The 19168-nt window shown below is 44.8% G+C and overlaps 1 long non-coding RNA gene across 1 annotated transcript; it reads right to left on the reverse strand.

Moving 5' to 3' along the window:
• Nucleotides 1-5745: 5745 nt before the first annotated feature.
• LOC131840345 (uncharacterized) lies at nt 5746-12151 on the reverse strand. Its single transcript, XR_009357318.1, has 3 exons — nt 11834-12151; nt 10729-10882; nt 5746-6204 (listed from the first exon to the last, which is right to left on the reverse strand). It is a non-coding gene; the product is annotated as an uncharacterized LOC131840345 (long non-coding RNA).
• Nucleotides 12152-19168: the final 7017 nt, after the last annotated feature.

A 19168-nucleotide genomic window follows, 5' to 3' on the forward strand; every position in this document is an offset into this window, starting at 1 on the left:
GCCTGACGGTCCTCTGATGGTGTGGTGGGTTCTGGGCCAGGAGGGAAGTTGGGGGGCTGTGAGATGAGTATGAGGCAGAAGAAGCTGCAGAGAGGGCCTGCTAGATTATGACTCAAGTTGAAACAGGGAGGTAGCAAATCTCATTCTCTTCCTAGCAGGTACTGAGACCCAATCAAGGCCTTCCTAGAGCCTCCAGGGTACAGAGTAGAGAATCAGCATGAGAACTGGATGTACCACATGTAGCAGCAACCTCTACCAGGCAATTGTCTTCTAACAGGTGGGTGATGGCAGGTGCAGGGTTTAGACACAAAATTTTAGCCAATAGGAGTGAGGTAGCAGAATGGACCCAGTCAAGCTGTCTGAAGTACAGCGGGGTGGGGCCCTGGGAAGGGGAACAGGTGAGAGATATTTGAGGTCTTCAGGAGATCCAGGATGAGGTTACTGGACCTGGCATGCTCTGTGCATGACCTTCAACCCAGTAGTGGGGCAGAGAAGTCTGGCATATGGAGGCTAGAGGCTGCCAGATGATTTCTAAATCACCCACGGGGGAGGCAAAAGCCTTTGCTGGATGGCTGCAAGGAAGAGCCCCCTTTGGGCAAAATGGGCAATCTGCAGAAGGCTGGGAGTCTTTGCAAACAGCTAGGATGGGGCTAGAACCGGCTATAGGTGCTAAGGGCAGGGGCCATGGTCAGCTGGGGTAATCAGGCCATCCTAGGCTTTTCTGGAACATACAGGTCTGGGGATCCCCTTCAGAGAGGAAAGGACCAGACAGAGCAGATCAATCTGGGTTTTGTGGGAGATGAGGGTGAGTTGGGAATTGCCCTAAGTCACTAACACTGACCACTTTAGGAGAAACACACGCTCATCCCAATGACCTTGAAATGAGTTTCCATGCACTCCGATGTCCATGTGTTTCTGGGCAAAAAGATTAATTGTTTTTTTTTTTTTTGTAATATAAATATGCTTACTATAAAACATTAACAAAATACGGAAAAGTGTTTTACATAAGAAATATAAGAATCACCTGAAACCCTGTAAGCCACAGATATGATCTCTAAATATATTTTGATGAATTTCCTTTCAGACTTTTCTCTATGTATATATTCAACATAGGCTTATGCATATTCATTTTTAAAATTAAATCATAGTCTAATTCTGTTTTATAACCTGTTTCGTCTATTTGGTAACTCTCACTTGGAACCTCCATGATAACAGATATGGTTCTATCATCTTTGTAGCAACATAGGATTCATTCAACTTATTTTCTTATTTTTAACTAGTCTTCTGTTGCTTAGCATCATATCAGCTGAAAATAGTGATAAATTTGTTTCTTCCTTCTTTTTCTTCTTTCAGCACATTGGCTAGAATTTCCAGAACAAGCCCAGATCAAGCTCATTCTTGACTTGAACCTAATTTTAGTAGCAGGGCCTTGAGGATTTCACCATTGCTTTTCATGCTTCCTGTTGTTTCTAATACGGTTGTAGTCTGAATGGAGTCTCCATCTCTATCTTAAAGCCTAACAGGGTTTTCCATTTTTCTTTTAAGACCGGCAGGATGGTTGTTAAGTTTGGCGAAACGTGTCTCTAGTGTCTGTCCAGGTGATGGTATAGTTTTTCTCCTTTAACCTGTTCATGTTCTGATGTTGAGTCTGCCTGTGTCGGTGACTTTGCAGCCTGGGAAGAGGTCGTTGCTGCTTTTGGAAATCTTGTGGAAGAGGCGGCATGCTTGACGCCCTTTTTACTGAAGGGCTCTTTTACTCTTTTACAACCTGCTCTTTTTACCGAACAACACATCCTGGAAATGATCCCATCTTCTTCACGGGGCATTTCCTCACTGTTTGTCACAGGTACGGGGTGTTCTGTGGTGGCTTATGCCACAGTTTATTCAACGAGCTGCCTAGTCATCACCACGTGGGGTCTTTCCAGTCTTTTATGTTGGCGGGGAGCCTCTCGAATATGTGATTTCATAGATGTGTGGGTACACGTTTAAAGAGTTCTCAGAAATAGGACTGCTGTGTGTGTAAGAATGAATTGGGAAGCCTTCAGCATTTTAGAGATAAGTAGGCAGATAAACTCTGACTCAGATAGCCAGAGTTTAGATAACTGGGCAACGATCTACTCCCGCATTTGACAAAACATCCATGGCAAAACCAGTCAGGACTGGGACTACCGCACCTGCGCACCTGCGTGTGTGTCCCCCACCGGGCAGGTGCTGGCTGGATCCTTTCCAGCTTCCTTCTTGATACCCATGCCTTCTCATCACTGTGCACACCCTTCAGCCTCAAGGGTTATGCACTTTGATTGTCCAGGGCATAAGGGGAGCAGGGAAGATGATAACGTTGGCCACACATGGAGCCTTTCCTGTGGCCAGGCACCAGGCTGAGTGCTGAGTCTTATTGCTGACCCTTACTTTGGCCATACCAGCAGCTCTTTGTATTCTATTTACAGATGAGGAACCCAGACCTCAGTTTGCTCGAGAACCCCTGCTAGGTAGGAAGTGGTAGATGCAGAATTCTAAGTCAAGGGTGTCTGCTCCACGGTCCTGCCCTGTTAGCCGTGCCCCTCTGCCCCTCTTTGCTGGCATTCCCATTCAATCTCTAATAAGACCCTGGGAAAGACTGAATGGTGGGGACAGGTCCTCCTGGTTAAAAATGGCACCCTTCAGCTTCTGGATGATTCTTTTAGACAACAGCTCTGGGCTGCTTGTTTCATTCTGCTATCGAATCAGGTTGGATTAACAACTGCCACATGGAAGGCACAAGACGAGTTGCTGTAGGAAATACAGAAGGGTAAATCAGGACTCAGAGCGGGACAAATGGAAGCCTGGTCTTGTAAAGTAATGTGTTAGCTGACTGGTTAGCCTAAAAATAACTCCTCCTGCCAGATAATTTGCCGAAATGACTTCCCAGAAGTGGGACTGTATACATTAGAAAATAGTCATAAGATAAATACAGTTAATCAAGATTGGGTTCTGCTCTTTCCCAGGGTCCTCACACCACACACTAAAGTAAACTCCAGGCCTAACAGCTTATTAAACATCTAAATCAAGTCATGGAAAACCTAACAGGGTAGAGCCCTTATTTCTATGACGGAGAATAACTTTATAAGAATTGAAGCTACAGAAAAAAAATGATAAAGAAAAAGATTGATAGATAATAATAGAAAATTTAAAAAAGAATTTAGATAAATGAGAAAACAATAAGATTGTATGTGTCAAAGTGATCGATTATACAAAAATTTATAAAAGACATTCTGAGCTTTATAATGAATAAGCATTCCTTCTTAAATAAAAACAGTAGCCATGGTAACTTAAACTCAAGTTTAAAAAAGCTTATTCAATTACATAAGAAAACAATGCCTCCACCCCAAATACTGAGCTAGAGGTGTGGACAGACACAATGAGATAGTCTGCCTGATTGAATTAGTAAACTCCAGGACAGGAGACAGGGTAAAGTCAGGAGGGGGAAAAAAGTGAGAAAGTAATGAAGATATCCAATGCGTTCCTATCCTTTAACCTACTTATCCCCCTGCTCAGAACTCAATGTAAGGACAAATTTTAAGGATAGGGAAGCTAAAAGTACAAGGAACTCCATGATAATGGGGAAATGGTGAACTAAACCAGAGTGTGTCTTTGCAATGGAATATAATTCAATCATTAATATAACTATTATAAAGACTTTGAGACAGCGGGCTTATAAAGTAATGTTAAATTAAAACTTGGAAGTTTGCCTACACAACTATTCCACTTCTGGAAAAGTAAGTTCTTACAGTTAGGAACTGAACGTAAACACAGAGAAATGAAAGGATTCATGTTTGGATGATGGGATGGATTTTTTTTAATTCAGAAATTTTAAGTTTTTGGATAAATTTTTTTTTTCTAAAGACTTTATTTATTTGAGAGAGAGAAAGAGGAGAGTGCATGGGGTTAGATGGGAGGGAGGGGCAGAGTGAGGGGGAAGGGAGAGAGAATCTTGAGCAGACTACACTGAGCCTGGAGCCCCATGCGGGGGGGTTGATCTCAAGAGCCTGAGATCATGACCAGAGCCAAAAACAGGAATCGGCACTTAACTGAGCCACCCAGGTGCCCCTGGACAAAAATGGTTTTTCAAGAAAAATAAGAAGACACAGGTGCTGGCTTCTCTGGGCTCCTCAGTGGGCTATACCAATACTGTCTACACCACTGGCAGGCACTGGGCCAGATGGGACAGTTGAGCCACGCCTCTGTAGCTGTGCCCAGACCCAAACTCGAGCTGGTGCCTTACAGTCATAGAGCTCCTCTAGCCCTTGTTAGTCTTCAGCCCACCCCTCTCTGCATCCTCACATGCTGTGCATCTCCCTGGACAGTCCTCAGTGCTCAGCTCACAGGGCTCCTGTCCATGTAGCATGGAAAAGCCCCAGGCACAGCCACTGCCTTCCCTGGTTCCTCTTGCCGTCTGTCTTGTGATGCAGCAGAGCAACCCAGCTCATCTCAGCTTCCATATCCCATGCCTCCAGTCTTCTGTTACCCCTGCACCCACATTCCCACAACGCTTAACTGAAGTAACTCCAAAAGAATGGATGAGAACTGGACTTTGTCACTTTGAAGGTAATTACCCAAGGAACGGGATGCTGCATTAAACTTTTATGATTTAACTTTTATATGACCAAATTGCTTTGTAAAAGGATTCATCCAGGTTAAAGTATAAATTTAAAAGCCTTTGAATAAAGCCTAAGATAGCAGTAAAGGGGCACGGCCAATGGATAGATACAATGCAAGAATGAGGAATAACTGAATAGGGATGGTAGGAGTCTGGGCATTCTCTGGAAAGTGGTGCTGAACACACTCAGTCAACTTGTACTTGTCTGTCCAAGAGAAAGGGCACAGAAGGTAGCCGTGATGTAAACCAGGGCACCATCCCAGGAAGGCTCTTATTTAAAGAAGAGTGAGGCTGGGAGGCAGGCCGCAGACAGGGCCACCCCTCTTGTCTTTCAGCTTGGGAAACTCAGGGCCACCAGAGGCCCTGCCAGGATCAAGTGTGCTCTTCTGCTGCCCAGTCTGGTTCCCCTTGCCCTTTTGGAATGCATTCTAGAGGGTCTCTTCTTTCCTTTGTTAATTTCTTTTTTGCCAAGTTAAAAGTGTAGCATGTTTTAAAAATAAAAACAATACAAAAATTGTACATTGAAAAGCCTCCCTCCCACTTGTGTTATTAATTTCCTACATAATCCTTCTAGGGTCTCTTTGTGAAAATACAAGCAAATCTTGTAATAAAAATATTGAAACACATTCTTGTTTCCCACTCTTTCTAACACAGTCTATAGAGGCAATCTTTCCACAACAATGCACAGAAAGTTTCCGTGTTCTGTTCTTAAAAAATTGCAAGTAAGGATGTACCAGGGTATATTTAACTAGTTCCTGTTTATAGATCCCTGAATGATTTCTGGTCTTTTGCTTTTACAACCTGTGACTGCCATAACTAACCTTAAATTGACCTCCTTTGTAGGAATGTTGGTGTATCTGTGGGATAAGTGCCCAGCAGTGCCTTTGTGAGGTCAAAAGATAACCACAGATGGAGTTTTGATGGACGTTGCCAAATTGCCTTCCATTGGGCTGTGTCATTTTTCAATCCCATCAGTAAAGTAGAAGTATGCCGATTCCCCCATAGTTAGAATTACTCTTTGCTGGGAATCTGTCTTCCCAGATTATATTCTGTGTGGATTAATATTAAATTCTGTTCTGTCTTCTGAGTAAATACTGGTTGGAGACAATTGAGGGCCATTAGTTCTGAGGCGTGCTTAGTAACATGGGGAACCAGACTCGCTTAGAAACTTGGCACATCCAGTGTGTGATGCATATTCTGGTGTATCAGTGTCTCTCACCCCAAATTAGCTCTTCCCTGAACTTCTCTTTGAGAGGCTATTGCTCAGAATAACCTTGGATGTTGGGCAATCAGGTGGTCAATTCTAATTTTATCCTCAAAGGGATTCTGTGGGACATGAGAGGTAGTTGTGATGATTTCTACTGGACAGACATAGAAATGGAGGCACAGAGCAGTGAGACAGCACCCTTTTACTGCCCCCTCCTCTCCTGGGATGGGACTCAGATGGCAGATTGAGGACTTGCTGAGCTGGAGAGCATTTTGAGGAGGCAGAACTTTAGAGTCTCTTGCCTGGGAGATGTGGTCTTGCAGAAGGAGTGGAGAGGAGCACGCTGGCTCTAGAATCCAGGCTTAAAAGAGAAAAAAGAAACAATATCAGTTCAAGTCCTACCTTAAAACCTGGTTTTCTTCTTCTTCTTCTTCTTATTTTTATTTTTTTAGATTTTATTTATTTATTTGACAGAGAGAGAGATCACAAGCAGGCAGAGAGACAGGCAGAGAGAGAGAGGAGGAAGCAGGCTCCCAACTGAGCAGAGAGCCCGATGCGGGGCTCTATCCCAAGACCCCGGGATCATGACCCAAGCTGAAGGCAGAAGCTTTAACCCACTGAGCCACCCAGGCCACCCCTTTTAAACCTGGTTTTCTATGTTCCTGATGTTCCTCGGGGCCAGAGACTGAAACTCCTTCTCCTACATATCCACTCAGATCTTGGATTTGCAGGATCCAGAGCACAAATGGAAAATGCCAGCTTCTGGCCAGCCCCTTCTCTTCCTTGGCCTCACTCCAGCCTGCACCTCTAGGGAGAGAGAGGTTGTGGGAAGCCAGTAAGCAAGAAGGCACAAGTACACTATATGTTATGGGATGAGATGACCCAGGGATGGGCAGGGAGGGAGGTGTTCTAGAGCTGGGGTCTTGTCTTATTGTGGGAAGGTACATGGAGCTGGCGGCAAGTGGTCTTCCATCTTTCACAGAGAAGGCAGAGAGATCTGTAGACTCAGATACAAAAGTGCTTCCAAGGTCAGGTCAGGCCTTTAGGTTCCACCCAGATTCCAGGCTCTTGCCTCAAACAATACGTGGTTAGGTTTGTTGAAACAGAACTTTAATTCAGAGGCCCCAGTGCAGTATGGGTAATGTAGACTCCACATCAACTGAGTAGTTGCATAAAAATAGAACCAAGTGCAAATACCTCCAAGAGAGTCAGGTTGCAGTGAGATTCTTTGACTATCAGTCCTTCCCCACTTGAGAGTTTATTCAATTTCTTCTGCCCTTCAGCTCTCCTAAATTGTCTCTGCTGTTATTTCCATTTTACGTGACTGGGTACTCCAGCCAGTAAACCAACATCCATTTGGTGCCAGAACCAGTAGGACCAGGTTTTACTGCATTTGGTCAAGTCTTCATAAGTTCTGTTTTGCTTTCTCATAGAATCTTGCAGTCAGAAGGAATTTAAAGCCTGGTGCTTGAATGCTTTAAGTAACCAAGGTCTCAAAACCTTCTAAGGCAGCTGAGTCTACTTTTGAGCCACTCTGACTTCCAAAGGGTCTTTTTTTTGGTTCAGCTGAGATCTGTCTTCTCCAATTTTCTAATCATTGGTCTGCATTTGACCCTTTGGGGTCCATCCAGGATATCTCCAGGTTATCTTTCCCAGTTAGCCACCATGGCCCCATTTACCACCACAGTTCATCTGAGTTGTCCCTGTGGATCAGACACCTCTAGTGTCTTTAACTGTTCTCCATTATTGTCCTTAAGAGCTGTCTCCTAAACCCACATGCTGAGTTGTTAGTGTTTCAAGTCTAGTGTTAGTGTTTCAAACCCACATGCTGAGTCGGATGGATGGATAACCTGACACTCAGAAGAGAGGACTAAGCCAATGGATATAGATTTGAGAATGATTAGCTTGCGTAGCATGATCAAAACCTTAACAATAGATAAAGTTGCCCAAGGAGGCTTCAAGGTGAAGAGGGGATGTAACCTAGGGGAAGATGGATTGTTCAAGGATGGGTGGACACGGAAGGAGGAACATTCAAAGGACATGGAGAAGGAGTGGTTGGAGAGGCTAGGGATGTACTGGAGAGAGTGTTACTATGGAAACCCAGGGAGGAGAGAGTTTAAAGTCGGGGTAGCAGTGATGTCTAAGGCAGCAGAGGCCTAGGAATTTGGCACCTGGGGAGAAGTGAGAGTGAGAGCTAAAGAACAGAGAGTTGAGAAAAGGAGGGAGGAAGTGGAGTAAAGTAAGCTGGGAAGGGAAGTGGGGACCTAAGGAAGGGGGAGTCTAGGAAGATGTATTTGTCTCTAGATTAGAGACCTGAGCTTGTTCCAGTGCTAGTGGGAAGGGGCCAGACAAGAGACAGATGGGGTAGAGAGCAGAGGGAAAGATGTCCAGTTCCCCTGACATAGCAGATATGTTCACCTACTGACGACCAAGGGGAACAAGCGTAGAGTCCGAGAGTAAAGACCAAGGTTTGGAATAGATTACCCTACTCCTAACAAAATGACATGTCTCCTGTCTAACTGTGAGTAGGGCCACAGCCCCTGCTGCCTCTCCACCCCGTTGATGAGGGTGATTCCTGTGGATCCCATTGGTGGCCTGAATGCGACCCCAGTTTATTACCTTTAACCTTGAGGGCAAATTGCTGATTAACACCTTTGGGTCCAAACTCTTCTCTTGATGAGACAGAGCCCGAGGGGCCAGGGACTCTTCCCTGTGCTATACAAGTATCAAATTATTTCTGGCTGCAACAGCCGCATGAGGTAGGATCTATTATTATCTCCACAAGGAAACTGAGGCACAGAAAGGATAAATAAATTTCTCCAGATCATTCAGCTGGTAAATGGGAGAGCCAAGCTAGGATTAGAATGCCAGGTATCTGGTTCCAGAGTCTAAGCTCTTAAGTTTCAAGAGGGAAAGAAGGAGCAAGAGTGAGAAGGAAGCTAAAGAGAGGGTGAGGGGACCTGATGGTGTCTGAGTCCTATTTCTAGTCCCTGAGGTCGAAGCTTTCCTGGTTCCTGCTCTCTTGAGACTTAATTCTTCAGCTATGGCTTTGATGCTCTGAGGTACCCAGTGTCATTTTAATAAAAGATGAAACCGGAGAGATTCTCGTGGACAGGTTGTGTTGTTTTTGAGAAACTGAAGTTTCATGTAGTCCTGATATCTGGGGATCTCTGAGGGGCAGGGTATGGTATCAACACCAAGGTAGATTCTGTAGGAAGGCACTGTCTTGCTTGAGAAAGGTGGTGTGGCAGTTGAGGGACTGAGTCAGACCTGGCATAGGAGTGTCCAGCCGCAGGAGTCTCCTTTGTCCTAGACTCGCCTTTCCTGGGTGTCCGTCATGCTCTGTACGCTTGAGATCCTCGAAGGTTCACCCACAGCCTCTCAGAGCTGGGACACTCTGGGTATCAGTTTTTCTTTTTTCTTAAAGATTTATTTCATTTATTTATTTATTTATTTTTAATTAATTAATTAATTGATTAATTCGATTTCTTTATTTCACAGATAGAGATTACAAGTAGGCAGAGAGGCAGGAAGAGAGAGAGAGAGGAGGAAGCAGGCTCCCCGCTGAGCAGAGAGCCCGATGCGGGGCTCCATCCCAGGACCCTGGGATCATGACCTGAGCTGAAGGCAGAGACTTTAAACCACTGAGCCACCCAGGCACCCCGGGTGTCAGTTTTTGTGTTGCCTTCTGCCCTCCCTTCTCCAGCCTGGGACCCACTAGCTACATTCTCATCAGTGACCTATCACTTGCTCTCCCTATGCGCCTGTCAAGCCATATCCCAACCCTGAAGTGGCCCTACTATTTGTCTTCTCTGTGGGAATTCAGCTAGAGAAAATTCCACAGCCAGGCTAACTGGTTCCAGAACAAATTTATGATTTCCAACCTCAGCTGGGTTCTCAGTGTTGCTAAAAAATCTTTTTATGCCTCTGTCAGTATTTTTCAGATACACTATGCTGACATCTCTGAGCTCTGGCTGTGCTTTCTTGAGCCCCTTCCCCCTCTCTCTCTGTAATTTCTGTCTGCAGGACTGGGGCAGGGAAGGGATGCATACTGACTGGGCAGTTAATGAAGGTGGTGTATGTTATGCCCAGAATATTAAAGGAAAGGAAGTCAGAGGGCCCCACCAACCACAGTATGAAATTGGGGTCTGTGCTTCAGATCAGAAAAACACAGAATCACTGAAAAGAGTGGAGTTGTATCCCAGGCCTGGATTATAGTTTTAACATATCCAAAAAGAATGTGTCTGTTTACAAGTGCCTTGTCAGCCATGAAAGTCCAAGGAAAAGCGAGTCCCAGAGGCAATCTCTAGAATGAACCATTTCAATCCCTGAACAATTGCAACCGATTGCACACACACACACACACACACACGCACAGTCGCCCACTGAGACCCCGCTGAGAAGGAAATATGGCAAATTTAAGCTTCATAATGCACCCGCTGCAGCAACACAGGGAACAATGAAGTCTCTACATGGCACTCATCAACCTTTCTAAAACATTTGACACAATCTTCAGGACTGGGGCTCTGCCGGCCAAGAAACACATCTGGGTGTCTCGTGGCATTTGCATTAGACAGGGTTCCATGGTGCTGTTGACTCACAAATTAAGATCTCTAGCCCTTTTCCTTGAACTTCAGACTTGTGGATCCTACTGTGTACACAACATCTACCCTTGAGTATTGAACAGATATCTCAAATGTAAGAGGACCAAAACTTAACTCCTCTCTCTGCCCAAAACCTGCTTTATCCGTAGTCATTTCCATTTTGGTTAATGTTCATGGTGCAGCTAAAATTGTCCATCAGCATCTAAGATAGAAACCACGGTGATCAGGAACTGCTACTGCTGCTGTTGTTTCTTCCATTGCTTTCCCCACCATACACTTACCCTATGTTAGCTCTCTGGGTAGTAGCTGTGTCTTTCAACACTTCCTGGCAGCCCCAAGATGTGGTCTCTCATCCTGGGAAGGGCTAGGCTGGGCTGGCCAGGACTGGAAGATCTTAGGGGAGGAAGCTCAAGGATTATCCTGGCAGCCTGGATTCTATTAAGGCAGGAAAGCAGAGTGGTCATTAATCAGAAAGGCCTGGGTTCAAGTCCTGATTTCACCATTTACTAGCTATGAGAACCAGGCAAGTTATTTACCTTCTAGAAGATTCAGATCCTCATCAGTGAAATGATGGTTTTAACAGTATCAACGAGGGAGAGGAGTATTTTTTTTTTTTTAAGATTTTATTTATTTGACAGGCAGAGACCACAAGTAGGTAGAGAGGCAAGCAGAGAAAGAGGGAGAAGCAGGCTCCCTGCTGAGCAGAGAGCCCGATTCGGGGCTTGATCCCAGACCCTGAGATCATGTCCTGAGCTGAAGGCAGAGGCTTTAACCCACTGAGCCACCCAGATGCCCGAGGGAGAGGAGTATTAATTAAATGAGAATATAAATAGTTACTGGTGTATAGGGAAAACCCGGTTAAGTACTGATAGTTATTCTCTATCTTAGGGTTTCCTGAGCTAGTAGTAAAGAAATAAAATAGGTTTGAGAGCCTAAAGAAACTCTTCTGAAATTCATAAGGAGCAATACATAAAATACTCATTGAAGAGTTGAAATGGAAAAAGATAATCTTTCCATAAATACAGGAGTGTAATTTGTTTTTCACATTATTCATCCCTTAATTCATCCATTAATTAGCACCTACTTATTGAATACTCATTATATGCCAGGCGCTGTTCTAAATGCTGGAAAAAATGTCAGTGAACAAAGCAGGCGAAATACCTGTTTTCTAGACTAAGATTTGATGGGGGTCAGATATTAAACAAAATAAATGTTATATTTATATATTTATATATAATATATATTTATGTTATATAAATATATTTATATATTTGTTAGCCGTCCAACAAAATAAATATGACATTTATTTTGTTGGACTGCTAACGGTGATTCATTTGGAGTTTTAAATAGGGTGATCAAGGAAGGCACATAACCCTATGTTCTGACCTGGAGGAAGATATGAAAATATCTTAAAATATGGTACCGGCCCTCGAGAAATGCACGATCTGGTCAAGGAGAAAAGGCAGCATTCACATGTCAATCAGTGATGAAACAAACAAGGCCTTACGTGAATGGCTGGTGGAGACCAGCAATGTTCTAGAAGGTCAGAGAAGCTGGAAAGCGGGGGAGGGATGTGACCCAAGGACCCACTGGCAGGAATAGTCTGAAAAAATTTCATGAAGGGAGTGGAATTTAGCTGGAAAACTGAAGCAAGTTTTCTTCCTGCCCTTGCTCCCCTCCCATTTGTTGCTGAGAAGCAGCTTGTGTTGCAATGGGTAGAAAACAAACATGAAACTTGGCATTTTCCAGGGGGTTGCTGTAATGAGAAGACACTATAACAGGAACAGAAACTGTCACAGTGGCTTCAGTGGAAGCCCATGTGGCCGGTCAGAAAGGGCTAGAGGAAGAACACAGCTTTCAGGGAAAGGTCAGCCTTTGAACTCAGTAGGAACCAAACTCCTGGAGACTCACTAACAACCTCCACTGCGAGGTGATTCCAACTTTGTGTGGCATGAAAATGTGAGCAGGCCACAGGTGGCCCTTGCTTATCCACCAGGAGCCACCAGCAGGAGGGTCCTTCTGTGTCCTTCCTAAGTCTTTGAGCTTGTACCTGTTCTCTGTGGATGTGGCCATGTCCCACAATGGTCTTTGTTAGAAAAGCCTCAAGGAGTACAGCCATAACCCTGGGTGGGTGGTAGCCAGGTGCAAAATGGGGCTTGCCAAGTGTGAGTTCCTGGTACCCAGTTTAGATTGGATTGCGAGGGGAGAAAGAGGTCAGGATGTGTGAATCAGGAAATAAATTGGTTCTTTGGGCCTAAATGAGTCAGAGCGCCAAGGAATCAAGTACATTAAATTCACTCCTGCTTGGTAAGGCAGGCAGTGAGTTATTCTAACACAGTAGGGGAAAGAACAAAGGCTTAGGTAATGGGGCTTTCGATGGAGGATGGAGGAAGGGAGCCTTCTTGATCTCTTTCTTCTTATTCTCCATGTGGAATTGCTGACCTTTATTTTCTCATGGTTGTTTGGCCTTCAACTTGAACTAGTATCTAGTACAACTCATGTGCTTGGTAACAACAGTGGCCCTTGTAAAATGTTGTGGTTAAAAAGCCCAGATAAGGGGCGTGTGGATGGCTCAATCTGTTGTGTCTGCCTTCCGTTCGGGTCATGATCCGAGGGTCCTGGGACTGAGCCCCGCATTGGGCTCCTTGCTCAGGGGGAGCCTTCTTCTCCCTCTGCCTGCTGTTCCCCCTGCTTGTGTGTACTTCCTCTCTGTGTCAAATAAAAATATCTTAAAAAAAAAAAAAAACCAAATAAGCAAACAAACAAAAGCCACAAACTTAGGCTTTGAAGAAACATGTGCTTGGGTTCTCTTCCTGGCTCCCTCCATTACTAGTTCTGTGGTCTTGAACAAGACACTACATCTCTCCGAGCCTGTGTCCTCATCTGAAAAATGGGTATAATGATAGTGCAAACTTCCTGAGGTCATTGTAGGGGTTAAATGAGAAAATGCTAATGGAACACAGCACCTGGCATGTGGAACGTGTTTAATACTTTCCACATTAGCTATTACATTTCCACAATTAGTTATTACTACTATTTAGCCAACTGGGAATGATGAGGAAGAATGATTATTAAGGGACTAATGTACAACAAGCGGACAGAAGAGTGAAAACTGTATTGCCTTGAAATGTAACCAGACATCTCCAACAATGCTCCCAATTAGCAGGCCTCGATTGCCTCCAGAATGGTCCCTGGGTTTGTCTCTTCCCATCGTTTCCCCTTCTCCGGGTCCAGCCCCACCATCCTGAGCTTCATTCCTGTCTTCCTTGAAATCCAACAGGGAGGGATCGCTCCCTGATTACAGCAGCCAGAGGCTTTGTCTTGGCCTCTCCCCAGCCGTCTGTGTCTGTTTCACCCCACTTCTCTTCGCTTCCTCGTAACATCGCAGATGTCCTTGTTCCCTAGCCTCTTTGTCTTTCAGTGAGCTTCATCCAAATTATGATCACTTTCTGTTTGGGGCCACTTATTCTAGATGAGCAAAGCTTGCAAATGTGTACTTGGGTGTGATTTTTTAAATTGCATTTTTATTTTTTTAAAGATTATTTATTTATTTGACAGAGAGAGAGAGAGAGAGCGCACACGAGCAGGGGGATCAAAAGAGGGAGAGGGAGAAGCAGGCTCCCAGCTGAGCAGGGAGCCTGAGGCAGGGTTCAATGCCAGGACCCTGGGATCATGACCTGAGCCAAAGGCAGATGCCTAACCGACTGAGCCACCCAGGCGCCCCCATGGATGTGATTTGAGGGTCAGCATGAAAGAAGTACATTCATTCAGTTCAACAGTTACAAAACACAAGTGGTATTTTTTCAGAGGAAATTCAGTTAACAATTAGATGTCATTTTCTCTGTGGCAAAGACAAGAAAAGAATGACTACATACTTTGAGTAGATAAGGAACATAAATTTATATAACCTTTGTGGAGATCGGTTCAACAAAGTGTATCAAAAGTGTTCATACACTAACATTTTCACACACTCTTCAATTTAGCAATTCTACTCATAGGAACTTAATTAAGAGTGACAGTGAAGGGGCACCTGGGAGGCTGAGTTGTTAAGTGTCTGCCTTCAGCTCAGGTCATGATCTCAGGGTCCTGGGAATGAGCCCTACATCAGGCTCCCTGTCAGCAGGGAGCCTGCTTCCCCTGTCTCTCTGCCTGCCTCTCTGCCTACTTGTCATCTCTCTGTGTCAAATAAATAAATAAAAGCTTAAAAAAAAGAATGACAGTAAATATTTACAACTTGTTCATCAGAACGATTGCTTAGAGTCAGTGAAACAATTGCCAGTGACCTACATGCTCAATAGTAGGGGATTGGCTGAGTAAGTGGAGACACATCCCCATATGAGATCACTCTGCAGCCGAAATGGCTAATGTTACATAAATCGCTCTGTGGACAGCAAAAGATGTTTGTTATATATTTTCATATAGCAAACCAGATTATAAATCACTGTGTCGGGACAACTGGGTGGCTTGGTCAGTTGAGCGTCTGGCTCTTGATTTGGGTTTGGGTCATGATCTCGGCGGTTTGGGAGATGGAGCTCTACGTCTGGCTCCATGCTCAGCTCCGAGTCTGCTGGAGATTCCTTCCTACCCCTTTTCTGAGAAAGTTCTTAGTCATTTTAAAATGAAATAACAAGTTGAAAACTTATCTTTACTGGCAGCTAAATAATTATTACAGAACGTGCTGTTGTTGTGTAGACGAAGAGTGTAAGAATGGCCCCTTCCTCTCCCTCTGCCTCTCCTCCCCCTACCCCACTTGCATGCACGTGTGCTCTCTCTCTCTCAAAATAAATAAATAAAATCTTTAAAAAAAAAAAAAGCACTGTGTACAGTGTGTTATAATGAATATTTATGTATTTTTAAAGCTTTGAAAGATGTATACCAATTTATACTCTAGTATCTTTGGCTTTGAAATTTACATAAGATTTTCTATCTTCTTTTTACTTCTCCATATTTTCTGATTGTCCTATGATGACTGTGAATTAGTTATGTAATTATAAGCCATTATAATTTGCATAAAATTGCCGGCAACATATTTTAGGCTTTGGAGATTCAAAAATAAGAAGGGGAAGAGAACATATATTTGTTGAAGGTTTCTAATGTGCCAGACACTGGATTGAGTTCTTTGCATAACTTAATCCATTTAACTTTCACCATAATTGCATGAGATCTTATGGTCCCAGTTTACAAATAAGGACACTGAGACTCACAGAAGATTAGGAACTGGGTCAAGGTCATACATCCCTGGGAATTTCAAGCCAGATCTGACTCCAAAGCATTTATCATTATTCAAATAGATTTAAAGTTTTTTGGTGACAGTACAGGAGCCTGCAGTCTGGGAGGAGGAGCTGAGCACCCACATACCCAAAGTCTTCTGGCCCAGGCAGTCCCTGACCGGCGGCATCAGAATGGCATGACAGAAGGCCGTGGAGACGCAGAGATGCAGCTCCTGGCCACCACAGCCAGGGAGCGAGATCTGATGTGGACTCGAGGTCAGATTCCAGGATCAGCAGGTGGGACTTGGGCTTCTCCAGAAGGCAGTAGCATGTGGGTGCGATGGCAAGGAGGGGCAGGTGGGAACGGATGAGGAGTCCTGGAGTTGCCTCGGAGACGCTCCCAGCACCAGCAAGCCTGGACTGGGATTGTCGGGAAGTGGTTTGCTGACTCGTGTTTCCAGCTTGATTCCTTTGCACCTCATTTATTTTCCCGCAGGAGAGTTTTTATCTCATTGATTTTCACTCCTGGGTTTGTCTACTTATTTGAAATCTCTTCTTTTTGATTAGTCTCTGTGCCCTGTTGAGCACCGCTGAGTGCTTCCGCTTCATGCTCATTGAAGAGCCCGGTGAGGACGAGGACAGCCTGTCTGTAGGACCAGGAAGAGGCTCCCAGAGGCAGTGGCCAGGCAGGGTCCCTGGCGTGCCGCTTCATCTTCTCGGCCACCTGGAGTCCTCCAGGACACTGGAGGTATCAGAGAGGAAGAAAAGGAGAGGAGCAGAGGGCAGAGGGCGAGGCTGAGGAAAAACCTAAACAATTAGGGATGGGGATGGACGATGGGGGCAGAACCCCAGGCCAGGCTGTCATCTCCCTCTCTCTCTTCTCTGGCATTTGACCAGCTAGGGATTCACCCCAGTTATATTTTAAAATACATCTTTGAGAAAAATCAATGCAATTCATGATCCTGGATTAGATTCTGGATTGAATATAAGTTAAAAAAAAATCTCTAGGAAGATGAGGGATATAAATCAGTCATATAATAAATTAGTTTCCTAAGTTTTCTTTTTCTCCGGGGATAAGATAGAAAAATAAAGGGAGATAGATTTTGGTTAAGAGAGTAAAAATAATTCTAAGAAGAAGAATTAAAAGGGGACAAACAGCTTTTGCATTTCCCATACTGCTCATATTTGAGACGTTGACTGACTGGTCCCTGGTAATGTGAGATTTCTGAGTTGTATAAAGAGCTTAACATTTAGGATCCTCCAGGATGTGGGATGTGGGGGGGGGGGGTGTCTCTGAACCTCTTTCTCATCCATCCCCTCCTCCTTGTTGGTCCTCGCTTTCTGAACGCTTGCCTTGGGGAACGCTCCTCTCTCTTCTCATCCTTGGGCTCCTCCCTGGTGGGCTTCGTCTCCCACTCCTGGGTGTTCCTGGTCTCTCAGGTGGCCTTCTTCAGAGTGTCATCCACAGACCTCCTGCATTGGAAGAGATTCTGCGGACCTTGAAAGTCCTGGGCTCCACTTCAGACCCAAGGAATCAGAACTCGGAATCTGCATTTTAACAGGCTTCTTTGGTGCTTCCTCTGTACCTGGGAGATGAGGAGCTCTTGTTCTGTGGCCTGGGAGGTTACTTAGAACCTTTTTCCTAAATCTCCACCTCCCCTCTGTCCTTCTCTACTTGTAGTTGCCTTTCCTCGTTGGCACAGAGATACTCGGCCTTGACTGCAAGTGCAGGTGTGTAAGCGGTGGTTTCTAGGGCCCACCACAATACCTAGTGATTATTTAGAACCAGACATGACAGGCAAATGAGTTTGGAATTCTTAACCACCTTTGAAACTTAAAAAAAAAAAATCTTGGAAACAAAAGTCATGAATGGTCTGGGATCGTCTGCACAGTTATTGCTGAAATTGCTGGAGTTTTGAGTATTTGGAAATTTGATTCTAGAAAACAAATTGGCTGGGCCATCAGTGATAAAATGATGCAGTCCCAAAGGCATGATGGGTCAGGACACATAGGGACAAGGGAAGAGAATGGATAGGCTTCGGGACTATGTAGACCAAGTGGAAATGTTTGCCCTTTTGGGGCCAGGAGCATGAGAGGAGCACCTGCTCTGCATGAATTGGGCATCTGGGACTTGTTGAGGGAGAGACGAGGTCTCAGCCCGGCTGACCGTAATCGGAACTACTCGCTGGAGGCATGTGTACGGAGCTGGGAAGGCAAGTGCCCGTCTGTCACATGGAGGGCTTTGCTGATCTCTGACACTGGATATTCTCCCTTGCCCTGGTGCCAGGAATTAGGGGAGAGAGCACTCTGGGCCTGAGTCAGGATCAGGGATGCCAGGCTCAGGTGGGGAAGGAGCCAAAGAAGATGACTCGGATATAAAGTTTTGCTGCTTGAGGTGGAAAATAAATCAAAGGGAAGGAATCAAGGTGGTTAGGGTAGAAAGCATGCACACTCACCCCATCCATTGTTCCCATCAGGCAGGTTTCTGAGCAAGACCCTCAGTAGCTATCTTGCCGGTTCTGGGAGGCAGGCTGGGCAGATGTTAGAGTCAGTGTCAAACCGTGTCAAACAGACCTGGGTTCAAGTCCCACTTCTGCTACTTTACTTACTAGTTGTATTGTGCTGGGAAGCGCAAGCTCTCCTTCAGCCTGCTTCTTTATTGGTAAAATGAGGATAACGAGAGTACTTAGCACACAGGGTTACTCAATGAACTCATGTGCATCACATCTACTCATGGTTGTCACTGGATCAATATTAGTTATTGTTGTTGTTGCTACTAGTCAGGAGAGGAAGATCATCGAAGCTGTTTGGCCAAAAATTATCAAAACTATCCCTAATCTCTTTCTCTATAGATTGAGATGAATCTGTCATCAAATGTCTAAGGAGATGTCTTCATTTCCTGACTCCAAAAGCTTCTCCTCTGCATTTCTTTTCTACAAGTAGGGAACTGATAGGTTAGCCCCATCTTACACTTGACAGAGCTCACAGTCTGTCAGGGAAGAAAGAGGAGGGAATAAATCATTTCATGACTGCCCAGGAGTTCAAAGGCGGGGGGGGGCGCTTAACACATTGTGGTGAAGACACTGCTCCCCCAAAGGCCCAAGCTGCTGCACCCCTCCATCCTCCCTTCCCAAAGCAGCACCTAACAGACCAGTTCACCGATAAGTCACAGAGAAAAGGTTTATTACCAAGAAAAGGCCTTGACTGCATTTTTTTTAGTTTACCTGAAAGCTGAGGCCTGGTTTTAGGAAGTTGCTATAGCTTGAAAAATTTCCTGCATAGCATAGATACTGGCAAAGGGTTGTAAAATCAAATGCATACTCTTCCCATTTAGAGGAGTTATGACAACTGTGATATAGTAAAAAGAACCCTGGTCTTGGGGAGAGGAAAGCTGGGTATGTCCTGGTTCCACGTGCTGTGTGACATCGGGCAAGTCATTAAAATTCTCTGAGCCTTAGTTTCTTCATCTGCAAAATGGGATGAGGACATCTAACTCGCAGGGCAATGGAAG

The sequence above is a fragment of the Mustela lutreola genome, chromosome 9 (assembly GCF_030435805.1).
Source record: "Mustela lutreola isolate mMusLut2 chromosome 9, mMusLut2.pri, whole genome shotgun sequence".
Lineage (NCBI taxonomy): Eukaryota > Metazoa > Chordata > Mammalia > Carnivora > Mustelidae > Mustela > Mustela lutreola.